Here is a 17409-nt window from a genome sequence, read left to right on the forward strand (position 1 = left end):
TTCTTATATAACTCATCCCACCTAACTATTAGAAAAATTAATGGAATGGGACTCTCATAAAAGAATTAGAATCAAGGGAAATCTAATTTGCATTAAAGGTCTAGATTGCCTTTCAGAATAAGCAGTTTTATGGTTTGAAGTAAAACAACTTATTTACAGACAGCAATTAACAAGGCAAAAATGTCCATCATTCTGTTTGAAAGACACGGGGCAAGCCAGTGATTCTCGGTTTGGGCTATGCCTTAAAGTCATCTGTAGAGCTTAAAAAAAAAAAAAAAACCCAAAATCTGAACTGGGACCCTCAACCTCAACAGTTTTGATTAAACTGGACTTCTTGTTAGCCCTGGGTATGAGTATTAATTTAAATCTCTTAAGTGATTGTAATATGCAACCAATGTTGAAAACCACTATGAAAAGAAACATCAGAGAAGTACAAAAGAGCAAGAGAAAGTAAATAAATATAAAATTCTTACCTTTAGGAAATGACATATACCTTCTATAAAAGGAAATACTGTCTTATTAGTTATGAAAACTGAAATCTTAGTTCTATATTTTTAGTTCTATTTTGAAAGGATGCAAATTAATTTCATTTAGATATTAATTGTTACAAGGATACGTGAGAATACGTATTTATGTGCTTAAAAAAGCTCTTACTCCATGTTTCTAACCTCACTTTTTTTAAGATTTTTGAATCTTAACTGTGGGTCTAGCTGCTCCCCCCCTCATCATTCCAATTTATGAACTGAAAATGTACGCTAATTTACAAATGAATAATTCAAAATGGTGGAATGAATGTGGCAGTTTCAGTTAATGGAAATTCATTGATTATCTTGTGCATTTTTTTCCATAAAGAAGGCATGATTTCTGTTACAAAGTGATGTTTGGTTACTTTGTGCAAAGTATCTTGTTCATTCTGGGCCTGAACTGCTTTCTCTATAAGACTAACATACCACACCTTGCTGAATAACAATGACAATGGATTGAATGTTTATTATATTTCAAATTCTAAGTGTTCCAAAGCTTTATATATGGTATCTTCATTTAATTATAGTGAAAACCCTATGGAGTAAGGCTATTTTCTAGAATCCCTGTTTTAAAGATTTCTGAGAAACCACTCTCAGAGACATAGATAAGATAGATGTCCAAGGTTGTGCATCTACTTAGGGATAGGGCCGGGATGTGAATTCAAGCAGTCAACACCATGAGCAATGGTACAAAGTAACAATAACCCAGTATGAAGACAAATTTTTCTGTTTAACCAATTGGTTAAGATCAGACTTAAAGCTGTGTCATCTTTACAGGAAAGCTTTCCAAAGAGACAGTCCTGATATTTCCCAGGAGAACAGTAGATTTTTCTGTTGAAGCTAACAAGGAACAGGTACACTGTGGTGTTAGCAATCTTGACAGGCCCTGGCCTAGCAGGAGGATGGGTGCTCTTTGGCGCTGGCTGGGTTTTGAAGAAGGAGCAGTATTCTTACAACTTCCTCAGGCTCACAAGACTCTTCCCCGCACTTCACTTCCAAATTGTAGGAGGGAAAACTTAGTGTGGGAGGAAGCATGGAAGAGAGCTCATCTGGAATAACATGAATGGGCTTGATGAGTGTGGGTAGTGGAAAGCTCAGCAAACTTGTGAACAAAAGATCTCAGTGTAATTCCTGCTTCTTACACTCATGCACTCAGGCCCTAAAAGTCACTCAACTTTCCTGAATCTGTTTTCTCTTCTTTAAAATAGAAATGAAGATAGTAGTAACCGAATTCTTTAACTCAAGGGGCTGAAGATCATATGAGATAATATACTGTAGAAATTCTAAATAAAGGATAAGGTGTTTTTAAAACTGTTAATGTTAATAAAGCAGATTTTTCTTTTCTAACTGGAAGCCTTTATTTATTTAACATGCAGAATAAAAAAAAAACAACAACAAACGAATGAAACTGGAAGAAACTTTTGTTCTACAGTACCACTTGATTTCAAATGTCCTCACCAGAACAAACACTTGCACTTTTATTTCATCCGAGTGTTCAAAACCCCTAGGCATTTAAGCAGTCTCTGAGTGCACCAATTACTGTCTAATGGCCAAATCCCATGATCGTTTTTCATTCTTCAATAGAATTGTAATAGCAGTAGTAATTCATTCATTCAACAAGTGTATATTGAGTGACTACTATGTGCCTGGAATGGTTTTAAGTCGTTGAAAGTAAAAGTCAGTGAAAATAAAAGCAGGCAAAAACTGAAATTGTCTGTTAAGCATAAACTAAGGATCAAGTGTTACATATAGTCTCATTTAATCTTCACCGTGATCCTGCAGAATATGTTTTACTAGCATTATTTATAAACAAGTTTACTAGGTTTAGAGAGCTTAAATGATGTGTCCAGCACCTCCTAGCAAGGAGTTGGTAGAACTGGGGTTAAAACCCCATTTCCTCTCCTTGCAAATCGTCTTTCTTTTAATCACACATTTATGAATTCATTTACTCGTTCTGCACCTAGTCTAAATCCTTTTGACCTTTTTGCTTTCTATGAGCATCAGAGGTATCTCCTTAGCCACCTGTGCTTAAAACAGTGGTGCCATTTTTGACACTCTTACTCTATTCCCCTCCACATCAAGTTGGCTTGGAATTTTGATTGACTCTATTTTCCGTTTTTGTTGCCAACCTTTAGCATTCATTACTTCTGGCTACAACTATTGTCATAGGCTTCCAACTAGTCTTTCTATTTTTGGTCTCTCCTCCATTCAGCCTAATTGTACAACACTGCCTAGTAAAGCACTCCTGCTAAAGCACAAATCTAATCATTTCCTTTATCAAAAATCTCCATGCCTTGCCATGGTCTATAAAAAATGGCAGTACTTGTAAAACATTTCTAGAGTCTGTGGTATAGGGCAAACCACATTTCTGGCCGCCTTCTTCAATGTGCCCCTTCCCAGATTGGTAACAGTGTTTTTCAGGCTTGTCTGATAAGAATCAACTGGGGCTTATTAATATTCAAGTTCTCAGGCCCCACTTGAACCTACCTAGCAGAATCCTGGGGATCTGTGAGGCCTGATGGGGTATGGTGAAATCTGCTGGTCCTCTGATAGTCTCAGAGCACAGGGGCATAGTTGTAACCACCATAGGCTCTTGCTACCACTGAGTGTTTAGGAAATCAGTCGGCACTGCCTGCCATTATGACAGTTACACTGGGTTCTCCTGGCCACCCTTTTACACACGTCACTGAGGTGCAAACCCAAGTGCCAAAAAACCCAAAGACACATTAATTAAAGTGAATTCTTTTTTTTTTTCTTTCAAGATTTTATTTATTTGACAGAGAGAGACACAGCGAGAGAGGGAACGCAAGCAGGGGGAGTGGGAGAGGGAGAAGCAGGCTTCCCGCTGAGCAGGGAGCCCGATGCGGGGCTCAATCCCAGAACCCTGGGATCATGACCTGAGCCGAAGGCAGACGCTTAACGACTGAGCCACCCAGGCGCCCCAATTAAAGTGAATTCTTGAGAGAGGTGATTTTCTCAGATTTGTGTGAGCCTGAGATATTTTTATGTGAGCGTATATAGAACATATAAAGGAGATTAACTTGTAAATAAATGTTTAGTTAATATATGGATTATCTCATTTCCAAATTATATATATGTATGATTATGTATATAATTTTATTATGTATGATTTCTAATTTATATATGATCATATATATATATATATATATATGAGGGAGGGAGGGGGAGAGAGAGAGAAAACACACCCAGGAGAGAGACATATACATATATAATTGTATATAATTACATGTATGCATAAATAATTATGGACATTTATATAAATGTATGTGAATATGTGTGTGTGTGTGTGTATGGACGCATACACACACACACGGCTTGTCTTTCCAAGAAATGATATAAACTGGGTTATAAGAAGATTCCCAATATTATAAGATAAAAGACATTAACAATAAGATTATGAAATAAGAGAAAAACAATGACCAGAACGTAAGATGGAGTGGAGATATTGTTCTGTAAAACCTCTACATTATCATTGAAATGGCTGTTAAATAGTACATTGAAATAAAGACCACTGCTTTTCTTTTTTCTTGATCCTTCCTAACCTGTACCACAAATAAGCAAAATTACCTAGTTTTTAAGATTTTCTATATTATCACACTGCATAGTTACAGATTTCTTTATTCTCTTTTTATGAACCCCAAATTTCTTTTTTTTTTTAAGATTTTATTTATTTGACAGAGAGAGAGAGACAGTGAGAGAGGGAACACAAGCAGAGGAAGTGGGAGAGGGAGAAGCAGGCTTCCTGCGGAGCAGGGAGCCCGATGCGGGCTCAATCCCAGCACCCCAGGATCATGACCTGAGCCTAAGGCAGACGCTTAACGACTGAGCCACCCAGGCGCCCCTGAACCCCAAATTTCAAAAATTGCAAGTAAAATAGTAGCATGCAGTTGTTTTGTTTTGGAAAACAAAAAAATCAAGCCCCTTTGGCTATTGTACACATTAGGCTTGAAAGTAAATATCGGTAGACGTTCAACTGGAAGGTGAAGAAGTCCTTTCAAATCCCCTAAGTAAAATGAGATATATATTTATACATTCTGAATGTGACCAATTAATCTGAATCCTCCTTCATTCTTTTCTTGTCTGCATCCATTCATTCACAGCATATTTATTAAGAACCTACTATGCAAAGTGCCAGAAAAGATGTATACCCTTAAAATTTTGCTACAGCCTTGATGTTCACTGAGTCACAGTGATTTTCTCAGAGCTGAAGAAAGATAAATAAGATCTGTGTCTCCATCCTAGGTTGGTTTGTTTCACCATTGAAATACTTTTTTAGGGGCGCCTGGGTAGCTCAGTCGGTTAAGCGACTGCCTTCGGCTCAGGTCATGGTCCCAGGGTCCTGGGATCGAGCCCCACATTGGGCTCCCTGCTCAGCAGGGAGGTCTGCTTCTCCCTCTCCCTTTGCCTGCTGCTCTGCCTACTTGTGCTCTCTCTCGGTCAAAGAAATAAATAAAATCTTTAAAAATAAATAAAGTACTTTTTTATATTGATTTAAACTTTCAAATATGTATGTATCTTTATTCTCCTGTTACTCAGCTTATGAAATATTTTTTGAGAATTATAGTGGTACTATGTCTGCCATGAAATCAGTGGCTTTACCATTTTACTAGGTAGAATGTTCTCTTTTGCAGGTGGGACAGGCTAATTTAGGATATGTGCCCTTAATTAGTTCCCTGACCTGCTTTTATTGTATCAGCATTCAGGCCTTAGTCATCTCTTATTCAGAGGGTTTGTACATGCTGTATGTGTTTGTACCTGGCTCTTGGAGCTACTCTCTTTCTTGGTAGGGAGAGCCATACTATACACATCCTAGAAGAGGCAGTGAGGAAGGCTTTTGTTGCCCTTGGTTACAGCTCTCCTGTTGTAGTAGAAAGAGGCTGAGCTTTGAAGCTAGGTAGATTCATGTGTAAGTCCAGTCTCCCTCACTTGTTCACTTTTTGATTTTGAACAAATTATCATTTCTGAACCATAGTTTTCTCATTTGTGAAATATGAAGATTATTTATCTCATGGATTTCATTCACTGTCAAAAATTTACTTCCCTTTCACGATCAATAAATATTTATGGAATGTAATTAAGTGATAATATTTGTGGAATTACATGTATCAAACTAATCGTGATGATTTGTTTTGCATGTTGGGTTCCTGTTATGGGCTGAATGTTTATGTCACCCCAAAATTCGTATGTTGAAGCTCTAGGTCTCAAGGTATTGGTATTTAGATGGGGGCCCTTGGGAGATAATTAGGTTTAGATTAGGTCAGGAGAGTAGGACCCTCATGATGGGATTAGTGCCCTCATAGGAAGAAGAAGAAAGATCTCCTTCCATGAGCACGTACCAAGAAAGGCCATATGAGCATGCAGCAAGAAGGTAGTCATCCAGAAATGAGGGAGAGGACTCTTACTAGACACCCAGTCTGCCAGCACCTTGATCTTGGACTTCCCAGCTTCTAGAACCATGAGAGGAAAAAAAATTTTGTTGTTTAAACCACCCAGTCTTCTGTCATAGCAACCTGAACAGACTAAAACAGTTCCCTTTCTAAATTTCTTACAGATTGCTTAGAGTAAGAGCTGTAATTTACATCTTTGTTTAGGATCCCCAGTATTTAGTGTACTACCTAGAACAGAGGACTCAATAAGTAAGTGTAGAACACCACTTGAGGAGGTAGAATCCATCTTCACGTTCTTCTCATCATCTATAGCCTCAGTGAAGGCTCTCCTCCCTGCTCATACACAAAAACCCGTGATGGTTTAGACAAATAGACTAAAATAAAACCTAAAATAAAAATCTACAATTTGATCGTAAGGTTCGTAGGGAAAACAGTGGGATATAATTTTCACCATGAGGTTGGGTGTGAAACAGTGGATTTAGATTCTAGCTCTGCCATTTATTAGCTGTGTTAGTGAAGGAAAGTTGTTTAACTTGACCAACTCAGTTTATTCTCAAATAATCTTGGCGGACTTGTTTGAGGATTATCACGTAATAGAAGAAATGTGAAGGGTTTCTGAATAGTTTTATCACTCTGTTTATTTAAATATGTTTATACTGTTTCTCAATTCCTGAAAGAATGACTGTAGAATCACCCTAAGAACTCTCTTTTGAATATCATTCTTTGTTTCAAACGTATTTCCTTGTGGCAGGAAGCGATAAAAACACATGGCACAGACAGCTAGTGACTGAAGAGGAAGTTAATGGTGTTTGTTTTTCCTCTAGAATTAGTAGTTCAAAAATTAAAAATAAAAATGTGTCTTGCCAAGTTTGGAAAAGACACAGATTGCTTTGATTACAGGATTACAATGGACCTAATTTTTTGACATTAATATTTCTTCATATTTATGAATTGAAGTGCTTTTTAAAGTTAAAACTTCAAGGCTTTCCATTTTATTTTGTAAACTGTAATGAATAAAATATCCAGATACTATTAAATACATGTGGAATTTATTTCTTCTTTACCCTGTAGACTTAGAAATCAAGAGAAGGTTTACAGAATAAAGCATTTTGAAATCATTGACAAGCACAAACGATGCTGTTATTAGCATTCCATGTCTAGATTGTAATGCCTTTGAGGAGACAATGTTTTAGATGGTTTTTCAGCTATAATGGGAAGAAGTAAACAAGACCTTTCCCTAGCTATGTACTGAAAAAAACCCAGTCGTGATTGGGAAGTATTGTTTGACTCAAAGCCAGCTCATTTTTCACCAGAGATTCCTGCACACCCACAAATTTGGGGCATTACTAAAGATGGTGAAAATGAGGTGGGATGAAGTGGGGGGTCTTGCAACAGAAGGCATCCAATTAAGAAAATCTACAACAGTGACAAAGATGCTATTCTAGAAAGTTAGAATAATTTTATTTCAGGGAACAAATTCTGTAGTTTTGAAGGGAGAATGCAACTACTATGAAATATCTTTCATTTAATTAAAATCAAGATTTATGTGGTTTGCTGCTGCTGCCTGAGTTCCATTTTGACTTTTGGTTAGTGACTGCCTGGTGGTTTACAAAGATTCAAATGTACTTTATTATGGGCTAAGAGAGTTCCTTTGGTAGATGTCTGACTTTTTTTTTTTTTTTGGCAAAATCCCTTGCATTCACCTCTGCCATGAGATGTGGCAGTAGTTGTACACCCTGGGAAAATCACTTTTAAAGACTTTTGAGTGGAAAGGGTCATGGATATTTATTGTGAGGAAGAAGAGAAGGCAAAAATGTTACAGGGATTATGTCATTTCATTCAGGAATTAGCTTTAGAAAGATTATTGAGGAGCTAGTATTTAGGAGTGGTGGATATTTTTAGATTGCTTCTAAGTAAAATCATGATTTTTCTTTTAATGAGCTGAAAAGAAATCATCTAGTCCTGTGTTTTCTGCATGTCATGAACTCTTATGGGGCGATAGAATCAATATCATAGGTTGCAGTTAAACAATGGAATAGAATAAACCACATTACAAGATACCAGGGTGCCACGTGCATTGTAAGATTAAGTATTAATTTGTGAAAATGATGTTTGCATTTTGTATAGATAAGTATGTTTCTATATATGTATAAATACACTTCATTTAATATGAAATGCGTTTTCAGTGTGAGTAGAAGGTGAGGAAGATTGGAAGTGACTGAGTGAGTCCTTTCATTTCTCAGATAGGGTATTAAAAGAGGCTGGCTTCCGGTTTATTTGAGTGGGTCTCACTGACGTGGCTTATGTAGCATCAGGTCTGTCTTCTGTTAAAATCTTTGTTTTGATCACCTTTGCATCATTTACGTTTTACCCCATACTTAAAAATTTCTGTATTTTTGTCACTAGAAAGCGAGTCAGAGATGCTGATCTGGGGAAATGAATGCTCACTGAGCCTCTGAGCACCATGCTGGGAGGTTAGTTGTTACTGGTGATGCCAAGTGGAAAAGAGTAGAACCTTTCCAGCTTGCTCTGTGGATAAAGCCCGTATTCCCCCTAAGTTAAGTTTTGTGGAAAGTTGGAATAACAATCTAATAAATTTCATCAATAGATACAAGTCATGTTTATTAGCTTCTACCACGTGTTTCAGTTCAACAGATATTTACTGAGCTCCTGCTTTGTGCCATGTAGTTTGCCATCTAATTACTTCCTCCTGTGTGTAGCTAATTAAATTGATCCCTCACTTTGCTTGTGGGAAATCCCAGCAGGTTTACTGAAGGAATGGTGGTTTGGGGTCGTTGGTCAAAGATAACAGAGATGGAGCTCCATGTTTTGTGACACAGTATGTCACTTTGGAACTCCATTACGCTTGGTCTAGAAATGTTCCTGAACTCAACCTTTCACGCGTTCCGAAGTCCTGCAATGATAAAGTCCACGTGGAATGTTTTTCTCTCTCTTGCTTTCATAACAAATTGATTTTTACTGAAATTTCTCTCTGTTGGTCTTTACAAAGTGTCCATGCTGGGGTTTTTTAATTTTTCTCCTGACAACTTGAGAATCAAGGCAGCAGAGCCCAGGGGGCCAACTGTCTGGATGCCAATTGTGGTTTCTCATTCCCACATGGTTACTGCTTCTTGCTTGGAGCAGTTCCTGCAGGTGATGTTCTGGTTTTTTGCCTCTCCATCTCTTGTTTTTGAAGTGTTTGTACAAAGGGTATTATTTTGTTTAGTTGAATATTGGCCATACAAGTCATTGCCCGTGCAGGTCCAGCGTCAGGGAGGGACGGCGCCCACCACCAGCCTGCTCTTTCCTGATGGCCGTCAGTCCAAAGAGGAATACTGATTAGGCTGAAGCCAGTGGAGCACGACATGTAAACAGAACCCGATCTTGTCGGTGTGTCTAGAAAAGCTGCCTTTTTTCTTTTTTAAATCCTTGATCTTTTTAATCTTCACTAATTTGAAAGATGACATGTGATCGTGTGTCGTCATTTTTACTTGCATTCTTCTTAGTGGTTTTGAACATTTTTCGATGTATTTATTGGATTCCCCTGTTTTGAATTTGTTTGTGCCTGTTGCATATGTTTCTTCTAGACTATTCTATTTTTTATTGACTTCAAGAGCTTTTTATTATTGAAATTATATTTTATCACAGTAAAATATATATAACATTAAATTGACCATTTTAACCCTTTTAGAGTGTATACTTCAGTGACATTAAGTACATTCACATTATTATTGCACAGCCATTACCACTATATATCTCTAGAACTTTTCATCATCCCAAAGTGAAGAAAAAAGAAATCCAGCCATGGCGAGAAACCACAAAGTCGGTGCAGTGTCTTACCCATACATGTGTACAGGCCCAAGGACCTCCTCCACCCTTGGCAAGGGAAGTGCTAACCTTTTCTCCTTTTATACAGCGGTAGAAAAACTGCTTGAGTGATACAATCCTCTCATTGTTTCTCTGGATCCAAAGCTTCCTTGATTATTGCTACTTCACTTGAAGAGATGTATTCATACATTAAATAAACGGTGAAAAGCTATTTTCATAGGACCATCTTACTGAGCAATTCTGTTTTGTTGAGTCTTTATAGTTCCTACACTTTTTATTTAATCTACTGGTGTTTGATGTTTTCTTCGCTTGCCAATGTGGTATTTCCAGCTGTGCATGGAAATTAATTTTCTGTTTGAATAGACAATTCCAGGAAACTATCTATTAAGGTTATAGGAGGCAAAGAGAATGTTGTTTTACAATTTTTTTCCTGGTATTCTTGGCATTATAAGGGGAGTAAAAAGGTTGATGTAAGAGTCCATGATTGGCAGTTTATTTTTTGTTTTTAACTAATATTATGTAAGTAAAATAAACTTTGTCACAGATCACAAAGGCAGTCAATAATAGAATGTGTTTGGCACTGAGAGCTTATCCTCCATTTTAACAAAACAGTTCCTAAATGGATCTTCCATGAACTCTAAAACCTTTCTTGGGCAAGAGACCTCTTTCTGTATCTCATTCTGTGGAATCTCAAAATCTAAGGTCCACAGAATCTTATTCAAAACCCCAGGGGCCAGGTGTGTTTTGGAATTGAGAATTTATCAGATATTTTTAAGGTAGTATGGAACATAAATCCTGTATTACATGTCATGTCACTTTTTTTTTTTTTTTAAGATTTATTTATGAGAGAGAGATGGTGAGTTCGGGGAGGGGAGGATAGAGGGAGAGGGAAAAGCAGACTTCCCACCAAAGCAGGGCCGATCCCAGGACCCTGAGATCATGACCTGAGCCTAAAGCAGATGCTTAAATGACGGAACCACCCAGGAACCCCTCATGTCATATCACTTTTAATGGAGTTTGGGACAGTTCCTGCTAATAAAATAATTTAATATTTATTTCTGCAGTGAAATTCATAGATATTAATACTAAAAGAGATAAAGATAATAAATAGCTTCCTATTTTTTGAGGCCAGTTTTTGTTGCCAGATGAGCTTAGAATTGTTGCCAAATGAGTTATGAAAAACTTTGTTCTTTATGATCATGGATAAGGGACAAATAAAATTTTACTTATATTCTAGAGACTTCCAACTCCCTTGGTTAGAAGTGGAGTGGCTCCATGCTCCAGCTATGCCTGCTTCTCCTCAGCTCCACTCAAGATCTGGACTTAGCCTTCTCAGTACTACAGATATTTTTGTTACTGGGGCTCTGTTCCAGAAATCATTATTCAATGATTCCTTTATTGAATTTAATCTCTTGTTTTTTAGCAATTCTATGCCTGGGTTTTGATCCTTAATACCCAGTTTGTTTGCCATCATTGTAAATGTCTCATCATACCTTATATGAATATATATGAATATATTTGTATGTATCTCTCTATATATGTATGTATGTATACATATATATGTTTGTGTATATATCTATATGTGTGTGTGTGTATGTTCTTCATTGTTTCTACTCTTTTGCACTGGTTATTTTCAGTACTTGAAATGCCTTTTCCTTTCCTCCCTTTAAATTTATCCCCTACCACATCATTCTACTAGGGCAATTTACTTTCTCCCTCTGTGATACCCTCTGTGTTCCCTTAGACCTTTGTATCTACCTTTGTTATAGCATGCAGTACATTGCTCCTTAGTTATAATAATTATCTCTCTCCTGTTAGACTGTAAGGCTTCTGAGAGGAGCACCTCTTTGTATGTCTACTGCCTTACACAGTGCTTGGCATAGCACAAGATTTTCAACCCGAAATAAATAGAAGATGTGTATTTGGAGGGGATAGGGTGAGACTGGGGACTAGGGAAAGAGGGATGTGCAAAAGAAATACATTCATGAGGGGCACCTGGGTGGCTCAGTTGGTTAAGCATCTGACTCTTGATTTTCATTCAGGTCATGATCTCAGGGTTGTGATATTGAGCCTGGTGTCATTCTCTGCTGGGCATGGAGCCTGCTTAAGATTCTTGAAGAAGACATACAAATGGCTAACAGACACATGAAAAAATGTTCATCATCATTAGCCATCAGGGAAATCCAAATCAAAACCACACTGAGATACCACCTTACACCAGTTAGAATGGCAAAAATGGACAGGGAAAGAAACAACAAATGTTGGAGAGGTTGTGGAGAAAGGGGAACCCTCTTACACTGTTGCTGGGAATGCAAGTTGGTACAGTCACTTTGGAAAACAGTGTGGAGGTGCCTCAAAAATTTAAAAATAGAGCTACCCTATGACCCAGCAATGGCACTACTGGGTATTTACCCCAAAGACACAGATGTAGTGAAAAGAAAGGCCATATGCACCCCGATGTTCATAGCAGCAATGTCCGCAGTAGCCAAACTGTGGAAAGAGCCGAGATGCCCTTCAACAGATGAATGGATAAAGAAGATGTGGTCCATATATACAATGGAATATTACTCAGCCATCAGAAAAGATGAATACCCAACTTTTACATCAACATGGATGGGACTGGAGGAGATTATGCTAAGTGAAATAAGTCAAGCTGAGAAAGTCAATTATCATATGGTTTCACTTATTTGTGGAACATAAGGAATAACATGGAGGTCACTAGGAGAAGGAAGAGAAAAATGGGGGGGCGGAATTGGAGGGAGAGATGAACCATGAGAGACTATGGACTCTGAGAAACAAACAGGGTTTTAGAGGGGAGGGGGGAGGCGGGGTTGGTTAGCCCGGTGATGGGTATTAAGGAGGGCAGGTATTGCATGGAGCACTGGGTGTTATACGAAAACAATGGATCGTGGATCACCACATCAAAAACCAATGATGTATTGTATGGTGACTAACATAACATAATAAAATTAAAAAAAAAAAAAAGATTCTCTCTCTGCTCCTTCCTCCACACTTATGCTCTCTCCCTTTCTCTTTCTCTCTCACTTTCTAAAAAGAAAGAAAGAAATTTGTGAACAAGACAGAGTAGTTTAGAGTAGCAATGCTTTTGTTTATCTTAAATGAACGTTGAGGATTAGAAAACTAAAAGATTTCTATGGTTTGGAGAATTAGGAAAACTTGAAAGGAGTTGAAGCTGGAGACAAACCTTAGCAAGTGGATGGAGTTGAGGTAGGTAAAGAAGAGTGCACAGTGCTTTCCAGAAAAGGGGGGTGCTTTGCGGAGGGAATGGGTGTGGATGAGTGGAGAAGATATGTAAGTTATTGGCCAGTTATAAGTTCTAAATTAGGAGAGTGATCGAAGGAACAGGTCAGTAGGGCAAGTAGGGCTGGATTATATAGAACAATATATTGTGAGAAAAATAATTGGATCTATTTAGAGTAAGATGTCATTGTGAATTAAGGAGTAGAACAGGAATGATATGTTAAAAACATTTCTGAAAATAAATGTATTCACAGCATACCCAGTGATGCGTGAACTGAAGGATGGGAAGGGGGCCGGTTTACATCCTTGCACTGAAAACCAGTAGGCGATCATAAGGACCTGAACTGAGATGATGGGAGTGAGACTGAGAACGGAGAAAAAAAGAGTGTGACTTTTGAAAAGTAAAACCGTGATGTGATGGGTAATTTGACATCAATTTGACTAGGCCACTGGGTGGTGGATATTTGGTCACACATTATTCTGGGTGTTTCTGTATGGGTTTTATTGAGATTAACATTTAAATTTGTAGACTGAGTAAAGCAGATTGAACCTCTGTAATATCGGTGGACCTCATCCAGTTAGTTGAAAGCCTGAATAGAACAAAAGGCTGACCTCCCCCAAGTGAGAGAGAATTCTGCCTGGCAGCCTTTGAACTGGAACACTGGTTCTTCCTGGTTCTTCAGAAGCCTGCTGACCTTTAGTTTCAAATGGAGACACCAGCTCTGCAGACTTTGGACTTACTATCCTTCATATTGTGTGAGCCAATTCCTTACGATAAGTCTCTATTTCTTGGAGAACTCTGACTAATATACGTAGGCTATGGAGATTGACTAGATGTGGATGCTGCAGGTGAGGGAAGAATTAAAGATGACTTAAAATTTGGGACTGAAAATTCTGGAGGATCATAATAGTACTATGCCATAGGGGAAGTTGGAATAGGCAGTCAATTCTGAGAGAGCATGTGTTTGGTTTTGCTTTTGTTGACTCTGAAGTAGTATTGGAGAGTCAAGTGAAATTATTTTAAGCGGCTGTGGTAAGGTAGGGAGCTCGTGTGGATTGGGCTGGATGTGGCATCTTGGAATCCTGTGCAAGCAGGTGAACAGAGGTCACCTGGCAGAACAAAGTCCACAGGGAGTGAGAGAGAGGAGCAGAGGGTACGGTGGGAATTAGGGACCTAGAGAAGAAAGAGGAGTCCATACACAAAAACCTAGTTGGTGACAGAGTTCACTCTTGACATTGGTTGTCAATCTCCTCCATGAAGGCGATGGTTTCCCTGCTCCTGTTTCCCCAGTTTTAAATGTTGTGCTTCAGATTTGTGAGATCTCTAGGCCATGACTTTTACCTTTATTTTTCACCTTAAATGAAAAATGAAACTGGAATTAGGATTCCTTTGCTCTAGTCTTGACTTGGCATTTAAGTAGACATATAGAAACCAGTTCCACATTTTAATTCCTAGGACTTTGATTTCCTTTTCCAAAAAAGTGAAGCCTGGTTTAAGGATTTATAGGATTTTTTTTTTACAGCTGAAAACTGCTGGGGAAAAGTATGCATATGTCAAAAAGTTGTTCTAAGCTGCAAAAGTAGCTTTGGGTAAATTCAGAAAATTTTACAGGAAATCTTCCTCACCACTCCTTTGGAAGTTTTTATTAATTTAATATTAATCAGAATATTGTAATATATTAAATAAATCAAAGCTTTTATATAACTTTGTCTAAAACATCTTTGGACCAACAAATTTCCTCCTAAATATTAAAAGCGTGATTAAAAAAATTCTTTACAGGGGACCTAACCCTGTTTTATATAGCTTTAAATCAATATAGTTGTAAAAAAGCCCCAGAAAATAAAAACACACAAGCAGTATTTTTTCTAAAACTCCAATACTATAAAGAAATATCCGTTCTTATGGAATTTTTATTCTATTACAAAGTCTTCTAACTCTTAAAATCTTCTCATAGAATCAACGTATGTAATTAAGAGAGAAGAACCACTGGTTAAAATGATCCTGTATGTTTACCATACCTTATTCAACATTATATTACACCTCCTCATATGTTTTTAGATCTGTGCTATAATATCATATAATCTCACAATACCCAATTTAATCCTTTTTGGGTACTTGATCAATGTGTGATGTTTAAATTGTAGTCTATACCCTTTAACAATTTTTTGACTGTACAGTTTGAAATATGATGGATTTCTAAGAAGTTTGGAAAAATTATCTTTCTATTTAAAAAATGTACAGCGTGTATGTTGATATAATATATGTGATACAGAAACTGTTGAACAGATGGGAAATAGGTGCCATAAGCTTTAATCCAAAGGCATTAAAATACTAACATTAAGAAACCCATTTTCTTCATTAAATGGAACTTGTGCCCCCAGGATATGCACTGTGGGTTAGCTATGGTTTATAATTCCTATTGTCCGCCTTCGTACTTTCTGGTATGTAAGGGCACACTCTGTAGGCATTCTTTCTCAGTGACCGTCTATGTGCAAATTCCATCTGGAAATAACCTGCCTTCAACTAACAAAGTGCTGAATTTTTTTGGTATTTAACGTCTCTTTTGTTTGCTTTGAGGCTTTTCTAATTGAGGACAGTTAATAGGTAAGAAGTCTCTCAGGAAGTAGACAATGTCACAACAGTAATCACTTTTCTGATACAGTTCTTCTACCTACAAAGTAATATCTAGAAATATTGCCTATTTCCAGTATGATACTTGAAAATTATTTATTTTTACTTCCAAGGCATCCTAAATTTCTGGATTTCTTAGGAAGGTGAGTAATTTATGCTGGAATTTATTTTACTTTTGTGTATATTTATATTCAAGTCAGTCATTCTTGTTGGTCAGCTGACATCTTCCTTCTTTTTGTGTTGTGTATGGGCATGAGGATCTGCTTTTACTGTTTGCTCTGCAAGCAGGTAGAGAAGAGATTAAAAAATAAAATATACATATTTGGGAACATAAAAAAGCATTAGAAAAACTTCTGTGACATCTCTGCTCCATTTATAAGTCACACTAATGACTGCTTTGCTTCTCAGTAATTTTCCATTTGTAACATTTTATACCTGGATACACAAATGTAATGCAATTGAACAAGAAAACAATTATATGTCTGGTGGAAATAATGTACTTATCTCATTGAAACAATTGACTTGTTTAAAAATACACAGAAGTTCTGCTCAGACTGCGGTTACCTGTAATTTGTAAAGAATTTCCAGGAAGAATTAAAATCCTCTGAGGTAATGGGATCGGCTATTGAATCCATTGGTTGTGAATGATAAATTTCCATTCAGAATTTCCCTGTCATACAAACCTCTATTTGGAATCATTTTGGTTTTGAGAGCTTTTTTCAGTAATCTCTGAGTTTTGGCTGGATCCCTGGAAAACTGCACGCAAAGGCTGTATCTTCCAGTGAAAGCTTCATGTTGACTTGTGGGTTCTATGTCAGTGGAACGTTTCAGCACTTTTGGCCTGGCTCAAATGTTTCTTGGCATTTTCTGAGGAGTTTGGCCCATCCCATCTATAGGATCACACTGGATTCCGGATAAACTCTTAAAGCCATCATTCATCTGCAAGCTAATTTGGGATTTTATTGGGTTTTGGAAGTGGACTAATATCATTGGGCAATTGAGGATTCGGTATTTTTAATAATATTTCCAAGGACATACCTACTTTAAAAATAATACAAGGAAAGACTACTTTTCCCTTCGTCCAGCACGGATTCTTCTTGTAACTGATCTTTTCACAGAGGTCAATGTCCTGTTTTAATTCCTCAGTATATTTTTTTCTCTCTTCACCAGTTTCTAAAGTTACTGCAGATCAACAGCATTTTCTTCTTTCTGAAAGAGAGATTTCTCTGGCTCTGGGCTGACTTCAGTCTTATGATGTGGGACTAATGTGGGTTTTCATTTTTCACGTTAAAAGTACTGCCAAAGCTAGTTAGTTTTAGTTGTAACATCATAGAATGTTGGTGCCTGTAGATGCCCTGAAGATGGCCTTGTCCTGTCCTCTCATTTTATACTCAGGCGAGCTGGGCCCAGTTACTTAGTTGGCACAGGAAGCTTAGGCTGGAACTTCTGTTATGACCACTTCACAACAGAGCTGGTCTGTGGAAGCCATCTTTCTGCCCCCAGGACTGCTTAAGATCCACCCCTATTCCTGTCTCAGATTTTGTATCTTTAGGTAGTTTTCCTTAATGCTTTTAAAATAACTCGCCATACTTCCTATGAATTTGGAAAACCAGCAAAAAAAAAAAAAAAAAAAGTTTTACATTTGGTTGGGATTTCAAAGTGTTATGTACTATACCATTCTCCTTGTGTTTGGAGCCATCAAGAAATAAATGTAGGAAAGAGAAGGGGATCAAAATTACTGCCTTCTTACAAATAA

At 37.4% G+C, this 17409-nt stretch overlaps 1 protein-coding gene and 1 pseudogene across 10 annotated transcripts in view; one reads left to right on the forward strand and one right to left on the reverse strand.

Annotated features, from left to right (window-relative positions):
- HDAC9 (histone deacetylase 9) overlaps positions 1–17409 on the forward strand; it is a 911036-nt gene that overhangs the window by 81704 nt on the left and 811923 nt on the right. The gene's annotated exons all lie outside the window — the stretch shown is intronic.
- Positions 9743–9851, reverse strand: LOC118549005 (U6atac minor spliceosomal RNA; annotated as a pseudogene).

Source organism: Halichoerus grypus, chromosome 12, assembly GCF_964656455.1.
Source record: "Halichoerus grypus chromosome 12, mHalGry1.hap1.1, whole genome shotgun sequence".
Classification (NCBI taxonomy): Eukaryota; Metazoa; Chordata; class Mammalia; order Carnivora; family Phocidae; genus Halichoerus; species Halichoerus grypus.